The sequence below is a fragment of the Lathyrus oleraceus genome, chromosome 6 (genome assembly GCF_024323335.1).
Source record: "Lathyrus oleraceus cultivar Zhongwan6 chromosome 6, CAAS_Psat_ZW6_1.0, whole genome shotgun sequence".
In the NCBI taxonomy this organism is placed as follows: Eukaryota; Viridiplantae; Streptophyta; class Magnoliopsida; order Fabales; family Fabaceae; genus Lathyrus; species Lathyrus oleraceus.
Window position 1 is genome coordinate 365870570 of NC_066584.1, and position 11465 is coordinate 365882034.

The window sequence follows — 11465 nt, forward strand, 5'->3', positions numbered from 1 at the left end:
AAAATATTTGTGGGTTGTCTCCCACTAAGCGCTTTGTTTAATGTCGCAAGCTCGACATAAAAACTGTCAATTATAATCTATAAGTTCTTGAGGCATTTCATCTAAGTGCAACACTTGCGAATCTTCAGTGTTTTCTGCATAGTGATAATGTTTTAGACGTTGCCCGTTTACGGTAAATGGTTCCATAGATTTGCCTTTAATTTCTACTGCTCCACTGGGAAAAACTTTGGTGATTTGAAAAGGACCCGACCATCTAGATCGTAGTTTTCCCGGGAATAACTTTATTCTGGAGTTAAATAAAAGGACTGTATCGCCTTGTTTGAAGATTTTCCTTGATATGCGCTTGTCATGCCATTGTTTTGTTCATTCTTTGTAGATTCTGGCATTTTCGTAAGCGTCTCTTCTGAGTTCCTCTAATTCGCTTATATCAAGGATTCTCTTTTCGCCGACGGCTTTATAGTTTAAATTTAGATTTTTAATAGCCCAATAGGCTTTATGTTCTAATTCTACCGGGAGGTGACAGGATTTTCCATAAATTAGCTTAAATGGGGTTATCCCTATGGGAGTTTTGTAAGCAGTTCGGTAAGCCCATAAAGCTTCTGGTAATTTCAATGACCAGTCTTTCCTTGAAGTGGCGACTGTTTTCTCTAGTATCTGTTTGATTTCTCTATTAGACACTTCCACTTGCCCACTGGTTTGAGGGTGGTAAGGTGTCGCTACTCTATGTCTTACGCCATACTTAAGCAGTAGTTTTTCGAGTACCTTGGATATGAAATGCGATCCACCGTCACTGACTACTATTCTTGGGACACCAAACCTTGGAAATATTATATTCTTAAAGAGTCTAGTTACTACTCGTGTGTCGTTTGTTGGAGAAGCTATAGCTTCAATCCATTTTGATACGTAGTCAACTGCCACGAGTATGTATTTGTTACCGAAAGAGGATGGAAAAGGTCCCATGAAGTCTATTCCCCACACGTCGAAAATCTCTACTTCCAAAACGCCCTTTTGTGGCATCTCGTCACGTCTAGATATGTTTCCTGTGCGTTGACATCTGTCACATTTCTTAATAGTTGCATGTACATCCTTCCATATATTTGGCCAATAGAAACCGGCTTGTAGGATTTTTGAGCAGGTCTTGGATGTACTTGCGTGTCCACCATAAGGAGCGGAGTGACAGTGTTGGATTATATTTTCTACCTCTTCTTCGGGTATACACCGACAGAAAATACCATCGGGGCCTCTTTTAAAAAGTAAGGGGTCATCCCAGTAATAGTGTTTTATGTCATAGAAGAATCGTTTCTTCTGTTGGTAGGATAAGGTAGGTGGAACTATTCCGGCAGCTAAATAATTGACGAGGTCAGCGTACCACGGTGTAACAGATATAGCTAAAGTGGTTTCTACCTGTTTATCAGCGTTATTTTCTTCCAAAGTAGCTATAAGTTTATCGTACGAGAAATCATCGTTGATCGATGTTCTTTCTGGTTCAAGGTTCTCAAGTCTAGAGAGGTGATCTGCTACTACGTTTTCAGTTCCTTTCTTGTCTTTGATTTCCAAATCGAACTCTTGTAGCAACAGGATCCACCTTAGGAGTCTAGGTTTAGCATCCTTTTTGGTTAAGAGGTATTTGATAGCAGCGTGGTCAGTGTAGATGATTATTTTGGCTCCGACCAAGTAAGAACGAAATTTATCCAGCGCAAACACTACTGCTAGAAGTTCTTTCTCGGTTGTGGCGTAATTCATTTGTGCTTCATCTAGAGTCCTACTTGCTAATATATAACATGAAGCTTTTTATCCTTTCGTTGTCCTAAAACAGCACCTACAGCGTAATCACTAGCATCACACATTATTTCGAATGGTTCATTCCAATCTGGTGTCTGCATTATGGGTGTGGAGATCAGTGCTTGTTTAAGCGTTTGAAATGCTTCTAAACATTTATTGTCGAATATGAATTCAACATCTTTCATTAATAGCCCGGTCAAAGGTTTAGTTATTTTAGAGAAATCTTTAATGAATCGTCTGTAGAAACCGACATGTCCTAAGAAGCTTCGTACTTCTCTCACAGTTTTCGGGGGTTGAAGATTTTCGATTACCTCTATTTTAGCTTTGTCTACTTCAATTCCTCTGTTCGAGATGATGTGTCCTAAAACAATTCCTTCTTGTACCATAAAGTGACATTTTTCCCAATTAAGTACTAGGTTTACTTTTACACATCGCTCTAGAACTCGCTCTAGGTTTTCAAGGCTTTCTTCAAAGCTTTGTCCGCATACGGAAAAGTCATCCATAAATACTTCCATGATGTTTTCTAGAAAATCGGCGAATATTGCCATCATGCACCTTTGGAAAGTTGCAGGAGCATTACACAAGCCAAACGGCATTCGTCTATAAGCGAAGGTACCAAAAGGGCACGTGAACGTTGTCTTTTCTTGGTCATCAGGGTGAATTGGTATTTGAAAGAAACCTGAGTAACCGTCTAGATAGCAGAAATGAGAATGTTTGGCTAATCGTTCTAACATCTGGTCAATGAATGGTAAAGGGAAATGATCTTTTCGGGTTGCTTTGTTTAGTTTCCTATAGTCAATGCACATTCTCCATCCCGATTCGATTCGTTTGGTTATAGTTTCTCCTTTTTCATTTTCAATGACTATTACACCTCCTTTCTTTGGTACTACGTGTACAGGACTAACCCATTTGCTATCAGATATAGGATATATGATACCTGCCTCTAATAACTTGGTTATTTCCTTCTTCACTACCTCACTCAGGATCGGGTTTAGTCTCCTCTGGTGTTCCCTAGAAGTTTTACAGTCTTCTTCTAGCATGATGCAGTGCATACAAATAGAGGGACTTATTCCTTTAAGATCGGTGATGTTGTAACCTAGCGCGGTTGGATATTTTCTTAAGATATGCAGGAGTTTTTCTGTTTCGAGTCTTCCTAGGTCAGCATTAACTATCACTGGTCGTTCAAGTTCTAAGTCTAGGAATTCATATCTCGGATTCTTGGGAAGTGTTTTCAGGTCTAAGGTTGGTTTCTTAAGGCATTGCGTAGGGTCCGGTGTTATTGCTAAACATTGGTTAAGTTTGTCTTCTACAAGATAGTCAGATGATTTGTCTTTTTCTAACTCTGTTTCTTTTATGCATTCATCGATGATATCCATGAAGTAACATGTATCTTCTATTGCAGGTGCTTTCAAAAATTGGAAAAGAATGAACTCAATTTTCTCTTCTCCTACTTCAAAAGTTAGTCGTCCTCGTTTTAAGTCTATGATTGCACCGGCAGTTGCTAAGAACGGTCTTCCCAGTATAATGGGTGTAACTTCATCTTCTCTAATATCCATAATTATAAAATCAGTTGGAATGTAGAATTGACCTATGCGCACTGGAACGTTTTCAAGAATTCCTACAGGATATTTGACAGAACGATCTGCTAGTTGCACAGACATTTTAGTTGGTCTTAATTCTCCCATTTCAAGTCTCTTGCATATGGATAAAGGCATAACACTAATACCGGCTCCTAAATCGCATAGGGCTTTGTCAATGACAAATTTTCCTATGTGACAGGGTATAGAGAAACTACCTGGGTCTTTAAGTTTAGGAGGCATATTCTGGATTATAGCGCTACATTCTGCGGTGAGTGTAACGGTTTCGCTATCTTCAAGTTTCCTTTTATTAGAAAGAATTTCTTTTAAAAACTTGGCATATGAGAGCATCTGCGTAATAGCTTCTGTAAACGGAATTGTGACGTTTAGTTATTTTAGTAGGTCAACAAATTTTTTGAATTGGCCCGCATCTTTGGTTTTAATAAGCCTTTGAGGGTAAGGGATAGGTGGTTTATAAGGTGGTGGAGGTACATAAGGTTCCTTCTTTTCTACAGTTTCCTTATTACTCTCTTCCTTTTCCTTAGATTCACTTTCCTCCTCAGTTAACTTTTTAGAGTTTTGGTTTTCTATCCTTGGGTCAGACGGTCCTTCCACTTCCGTTCCACTTCTTAGTATAATTGCATGAGCGTGGCTTCTTGGGTTAGGTTGGGGTTGGCCAGGAAATGTACCAATTGGGGCAGCAGTAGGCGCTTGTTGTTGAGCTACTTGTGAAATTTGCATTTCCAGCATTTTGTTATGAGTAGCCAGGGCATCTACTTTACTTGCTAGTTGTTTAATTTGTTCGCCAGTGTGTACATTCTGGTTTAAGAAATCTTTATTGGTTTGCTGTTGAGAAGCTATAAAGTTTTCCATCATGATTTCCAAGTTGGATTTCCTAGGGGCGTTATTGTTAGGTGTAGATGGGATCGGCTTCTGATATCCCGGAGGTATAGCTGGGGCTTGATTTGGAGATTGTCCAGGTGCGTATAAAGCATTATTACTCTTATATGAAAATTTGGGGTGATTCTTCCAATTTGAGTTATAGGTGTGTGAGTAGGGGCTTCCTTGAGCATAGTTTACTTGCTCCGCTTGGATTCCTGTTAGGAGTTGACAATCTGCAGGAGTGTGACCTTGGATTCCACAGACTTCGCAATTCTGAGTTATGGCAACTACGGTGGCTGGAGGTGATACATTTAAACTTTCAATTTTCTGGACCAGAGCATCCACTTTTGCATTAACATGATCAAGGTTACTTATCTCGTACATGCCAGTTTTCGTTTGAGGTTTTTCTACCATTGTTCGTTCGCTTCCCCACTGATAGTGGTTTTGAGCCATGCTTTCGATAAGTTGGTAAGCGTCAGCATAAGGTTTGTTCATCAGTGCACCACCTGCGGAGGCGTCTATTCTTAACCTCGTGTTGTACAGGAGACCATTATAGAAGGTATGAATTACTAACCAGTCCTCTAAACCATGGTGTGGACAAAGTCTCATCATGTCTTTGTATCTTTCCCATGCTTCGAAAAGAGACTCGTTATCTTTCTGTTTAAATCCATTTATCTGGGCTCTTAACATAGCTGTTTTGCTTGGCGGAAAATATCGAGCAAGAAAAACTCTCTTCAACTCGTTCCATGTGGTGACTGAGTTGGAAGGAAGAGATTGAAGCCATCTTCTAGCGCTATCTCTTAATGAGAAAGGAAAAAGACGAAGTCGAATTGCCTCTGAAGTGACACCATTAGCTTTAACAGTATCAGCGTATTGGACAAATACGGATAAATGAAGGTTTGGATCCTCGGTAGGATTTCCAGAGAATTGGTTCTATTGCACTGCCTGCAACAGTGAAGGTTTGAGTTCAAAGTTGTTTGCTTCGATTGTGGGTGGAGCAATACTTGAATGCGGTTCATCTTGCGATGGAGCGGCGTAATCTCTAAGAGCACGAGCTGGTTCTGCCATCTCGGGTATCAAAGGGAAAATATTTTTGAAATCAGGAAGTTCAACAGGAGGGATATTGTTTGTAGCACGATATTCCCGAATTCGTCGTAAGACTCGGAGATATAGTTCGATATCGTTGATTCGTAAGTAGAACGGCTCGCCTTGTGAGCGAGTCTGTGGCATACAAATCAACGAAAGAAAGAAAAGAGAAAGAAAAGCCTTAGTCTCTACAGCGTAACAGAAGAGTTACGATATCGACTAAATAAAAGTCCCCGGCAACGGGGCCAAAAACTTGATCGCGACTTTATGAGTCGAATTTGGGGTACAAACTGCAAGTGCACAGTTCTATCGTGTAGTTTTAAAAGATATCGATCCCACAGGGACTTATGAATCGATATACCGTTATCTAAGGTTACTTCGTAAAGCTAAGGCAGGTAATACTTTGATTGTTTGGGGGAAAAGCTAAAACTAAAATAAGATCTAAAATAAATATCTAATAAGCGGATATCGGTATGTAGTTCGTCGTAATTAGGGAATCAATTCTTTGTTGGTTTCTTGGTTTTAAAATAAATCTTTTCAGTTGACGCTATTGATTAAAAGTCTTATCTCAAACTCTCGCTCTGTTGAATAAACTATGATTTTATATTAACGTAGTTGTCACTTATAGTTAAGTCAAAAACCACTTTTTGAAAACAATAGAATCCGTAGAAACTCTTTTTAAGAAAACACTAATCGTTTAAACACCCTTATCTCAAACTCTCGCTCTGTTGACTTAGGTTATATAATTAAATTCAAATGCTTAACTCTCGTCCTCACATTCAATCTTTAAAAATACTTTTTGAAAAAGGTTAGAATTTAATTAACTCTAAAAATTGCTCTCGCCCTGATCTAGAATTAATGTCCAATTTACACTGTCCAGTCAAAAACTCAAACTCTCGCTCTATTGCTTTTAACTTCTTTATGTCTTTTACTTTCGTACAAAAACCTTGTTATTAAACCTGTAAATTGAGACCGTAAAAAGAGGGATTTTAATTTTAAACTTAATTAAACCAATTTGGTTTTGATTCCTTCATTCCGCTTACTCTACATACCGATACCTAAGTAAATCAGCCAGACATGCTAAACAGACTTAAATAAATATCATGCATAAACAGATTCATCTCAGGCAAATAATATAAATAAACAGTAAAACAGGGCATATATAAATTCAAACAATAATTAAAGAACCTGAGAAATTAAATAGTAGTCTTAAACACTCCACCACAGGTCGGTTGGATTTGTTCTTGAATTCTTCAATCAGGCAGAAAAATAAAAGCAAAGGAATAATAAAAAAAAAACTAGATTCTAACGTAAGGTTAGATCCGGTAAAAGGTACACAATAGTTTCCGGTGTAGAAACTATTATGCGAAAAAGAATTAATTAAATGCTAAAAAGGAAAATAGAAATTACAAGGGAAACAATATAAAAATCGTAAAAGCTATGCTGTAAAAAAATGTGCTCGTACTGCTGGAAAAGAAAAAATGCGAAAAAGCGAAAACGGAAAAGAAATCTGGAAAAAGCGTGGAACCCTTAGCTTTCCAAAAAGCTACTATTTATACTGCTACTTGTGTAACTGCTTCCAAGGGTTTTCCGTGTACACGGTTTTTTCGTTCCAAGGGTCAAGCGTGGAAGTAGCTTCAACGTGGTCTGTTTCAACGTGGTCTGTTGCATTCCTGGTGCCAAAAATATAGGGGAATGGTGTGACGTCCGTCACACCATGTGTGACGCTCGTCACAGGAGTGTGCAAAGCGTGACGCTCGTCACAGCCTTTGTGACGCTCGTCACAGGCACAGCGCCTGTGCTTTTTGGGCTGGGCTTTGGCTTTTGATATTTGCTTCTTTTCATTCCTTTTTGCACCTCCTTTTCTTCCTTTTTTTACTTGTGCTTCAAATAAACCACATGAGATAAATAGAAAGAAAATACCGCGTAATATCTAATAAAATGAAATAAATTGAAGTAAATAATAATATAATTTAATTAAATTGAGTCCTAGAATGTGATACTATTTCATGTTATCAGTTCTTAACCGAGACTCCATGCTCGTGACTCGCAACAAACCCTTGATTCATGGTTGATCCGTTCATGTATCCTTAATATCAATGGAACTTGGGTGTTGATAAGGTGTAAATCATAATCCACAAAATGGATGATTGATATTAAGGATGCCATGATCCATCCCATGACCTTTGTTTGGCGTGCTTTGCTTGATCCTTGAGTGTGATTGTTGCATTCATGCACCCATTTGCATCCATATCATCAAAATAATAAGAAAAGTTTCAAGGAACTTAAGAGGTCTATTTGCAAATTTTCAGACATGGAAAGACAAAGAAGGAATACAAAGAAGTACAGCTTCAGATAACCAGATTTGAAGGAACTAAGGAATTTGACATCCTATGTATTAGATCCCTTGGGTTTCAAGGCTCGTTTTGGGAAGCTTCTTCCTCTTCTGACTACTCAGGTGGATGAAGGGTTAATGAGTGTATTGGTACAGTTTTATGATCCTTTGTACCGTTGCTTCACTTTTCCGGATTTCCAGCTTTTGCCTACACTTGAGGAGTATGCCTACCTTGTGGGTATACCTATTCTAGACCAGTTGTCGTTCAGTGGCTTGGAAAGTATTCCTACTTCTCGAGAGGTAGCTGACATGTTGCATATAGATGAATCTCTGGTTGGTGCTCATATGACTACCAAAGGTGGAATTCAAGCTCTCCCTTCTGAGTTCCTCATTGCTCAAGCTACCGTGTATGGGAAGGCCATGAGTGAGGATGCCTTTGAGGCCATATTTGTACTTCTCATCTATGGGCTAGTGTTGTTCCCCAACATCGACAAGTTTGTGGATGTGAATGCTATTATGATCTTCTCAACTCTTAATCCCGTTCCGACTCTGTTGGGTGACACTTATTTTTCTTTGCATATGAGGAATACAAAGGGTGGTGGTGCCATTGTATGCTGTTTGCCTCTGTTGTATAAGTGGTTTATTTCTCACTTACCACAGACGGTCGCCTTCAAGGAGAACAAGGGATGTCTACGGTGGTCCACGAGACTTATGTCTCTCTAATGATGATATCTCTTGGTACAACCGTGTGTATGATGGTGTGCAGATTATCGACTTTTGTGGTGAATTCTCCAATGTGCTTCTTCTTGGTACATATGGTGGGATTAACTACAACCCTGTTTTGGCACGTCGTCAGCTTAGGTTCCCCCTAAAGGATAAACCCAATAACATTCTGTTAGAGGGTGTGTTCTTTTAGGAGGGTAAAGATCCCCAAGGCTTGAAGGGCAGGATGGTCCGCGCTTGGCGCAAGATTCATAAGAAAGGAAGGAATGAGTTGAGCCCTAAGAGTTGTGTCGCTTTGGAGCCTTACACTGCTTGGGTTAGGAAGAGAGCTTCTGAGTACCTCATGCCTTACGAGTATCCGAGACCTACACCTTTGGTTATGGCTGGGCCATCAATCCTCTCTGACCAAGGAGTAGAGGAGTTGAGAGATGAAGACCGTTCACGTGCTTGGATCCGTGAACGAGAAGAGTTGCTTCAGCAGATCAAGGAGAAGGATGCTTTGATTGAGTTCCTCGAGCATCAGGTCATTGATGATCCTGATGATGCATGGACTTCTCTACTTCCTCAGTCTTCTAGGTTCTAGAAGAGGAAGTACGATCGACTCACCAAGGAGAAGGCAGATATGGAGGCAGCCTATGAGGAGGAGGTGAAGAGGCTTCGTGCATCTTATCTTCCTGTGTCCCGAGCTTTAGATGATTGTTTCTAGGGATCCATAGGATGATCATTTTCCTTTTCTCTTGTATTTGGTTACCAATGCTGTACTCCTTTGGTGTAAAAATATTTCCCAGATATTATTGATAAGATGCTTTCATATGTGATAAGAATGTAATACTTCCTAAAATTTGCAAATAGAACTCTAAGAGTTCCTCTGAAATAAAAACAAATCATATGCACAAGCATTGCATGCATCATGTGCATAAGCAGGTTTTGCTCCAGGCTTCTTGTCCTATGGTCTAACTCTGTGTTCTTCATTTATTCCAAAGACAAGCTGACTCACCGGTACTACACCAGAGCCAATTTATCAAGACTGATGGATCATTTGGAACAAGAGAACCGCGAGCTGAAAGAGGAAGTAGCCAGACTGACTGCCCTGATGGAGTCACTATTGGCCGCTCAGAGCCAGTCTTCTCCAACACCCTCAACTCCTCCCTAGAGGATGGTCATTTCTGAGGTCGTAACCTCTTCAATGCCTGCTGTGACAACTCATTTTGCGCCATCTATGCCAGTCGGGTTCCCTTGGGGAATACCCGCCAACTTCATGCCAGAGGGTTTTGCTCCAACTCTTGCTTCTTTGCCGGCATCTAGCCCGGTCATGTCCGTGCCACCTCCTGTTGTAAATACTTTACCAAGGGTTGAAGATACCATCTATCATTCTGAGCCATCTGAGGGCCCAGACGTTTATGAGAAGATGGATGACATGAAAGACCAATTCCTTGAGCTTCGCAAGGAACTGAAGACTTTGAGGGGGAAAGACCTCTTTGGTAAAAGTGCTGCCGAGTTGTGCCTTGTGCCCAACGTGAAGACCCCTATTAAATTCAAAGTGCCTGACTTTGAGAAGTATAAGGGAAACACATGCCCTCTCAGTCATCTTGTGATGTATGCTCGCAAGATGTCTACACAAACTGATAATGATCAATTGCTCATCCACTATTTCCAGGATAGTTTGTCCGGTGCCGCTCTCCGTTGGTACATGGGTCTGTAAAGTTCGAACATCCGCTCTTTCAATGATCTTGGTGAGGCCTTCGTCAAGCAATATAAATATAATATGGATATGGCTCCTGATAGGGACCAGTTGAGGGCGATGTCCCAGAAAGAGAAAGATACCTTCAAAGAATACGCCCAGAGGTGGCGCGAATTGGCAGCTCAGATAGTGCCACCCCTTGAGGAGAAAGAGATGACCAAGATCTTCTTGAAGACCTTGAGCTTGTTCTACTATGAGAAGATGATAGCCAGTGCTCCCTCAGACCTCACCGAGATGGTGAATATGGGGATGAGATTGGAAGAAGGGGTCCGTGAAGGACGCTTAACTCGAGATGAAGGCTCTTCAACAAAAAGATATGGAAGCTTCTCGAAGAAGAAGGAGGGAGAGGCACATGCTGTGTCTTCCCATGTCAAGAGAAGACCCTCTATGAAGAGGAAGATTGCCCGCCCAGTCAATAATCAGCATCAGGTGGCTTATATAGCACCTGCTTTCAGGGAAGCTCAACATTATCAACAACCGCAAACTCAGCAATATCAGCAACAACAACAGCGTCCACAACAACAGGCCTACCAGCCTCGAAATAACAACAACAATGCCAGCACCAGCTATGAGAGGAAGAGGGTCACCTTTGATCCAATTCCGATGACTTATGCTAAACTTTATCCATCTCTGATCGATAGAAAGTTAATCACTCCGCGAGACCCTCTCGCTGTACCTGCTAACCCCCAGTGGTGGTACAAGCCTGAGCTTCATTATCTGTATCATTCCGGTGCTCCCGGACACGACGTAGAGAACTGTTATCCCTTGAAGACCAAGGTGCAAGACCTTGTGAGAAGCGGGATTTTGTTTTTTGAGGACGTAGGTCCGAATGTGAAAAAGAACCCACTGCCCGAGCATGGGAAGTTGTCAATATGGTCCAGGGCTACCCTGGCAAGTACAAAGTTAAATACGTCAGCCATATCCGGCAATCGCTGGTTGAGTTGCATCGCTTGCTGTGTGACTATAGCCATTATGAGCACGACCACGATAGATGTAGAGTCTGTTCTGTCAATCAAAGAGGATGTCGCCAGGTGCGCAGAGATGTTCAAGAGATGTTGGACAAGGGAGTCATCGAGATCCTTCAAAATAGAAATGTTGACGAAGATGAGCTCGAAGTCAACGTAATTTCTCCAGTATTCTGGATACCTGAGCCTGTTGTCATCAAGTATGATGGTAGCAAGCAGAAGGTTTCTCCAGCTCTAACTATCAAGCCTGTCGGACCTGTACCGTATTCCTCCGAGAAGGCGGCTCCTTATCGCTACAATGCTGTAACAGTGGAAAGTGGGAAAGAGGTGCCCTTGCCCTGTTCGTCTGTTGTAAACATTGCTGACGTCAGTGG

The 11465-nt window shown here is 41.0% G+C and overlaps 1 non-coding gene across 1 annotated transcript; it reads left to right on the top strand.

Annotated features, from left to right (window-relative positions):
* Positions 1-4824: 4824 nt before the first annotated feature.
* Positions 4825-4931, top strand: LOC127099845 (small nucleolar RNA R71). Its single transcript, XR_007794312.1, has one exon. It is a non-coding gene; the product is annotated as a small nucleolar RNA R71 (small nucleolar RNA).
* The last annotated feature ends 6534 nt before the right edge of the window (positions 4932-11465 follow it).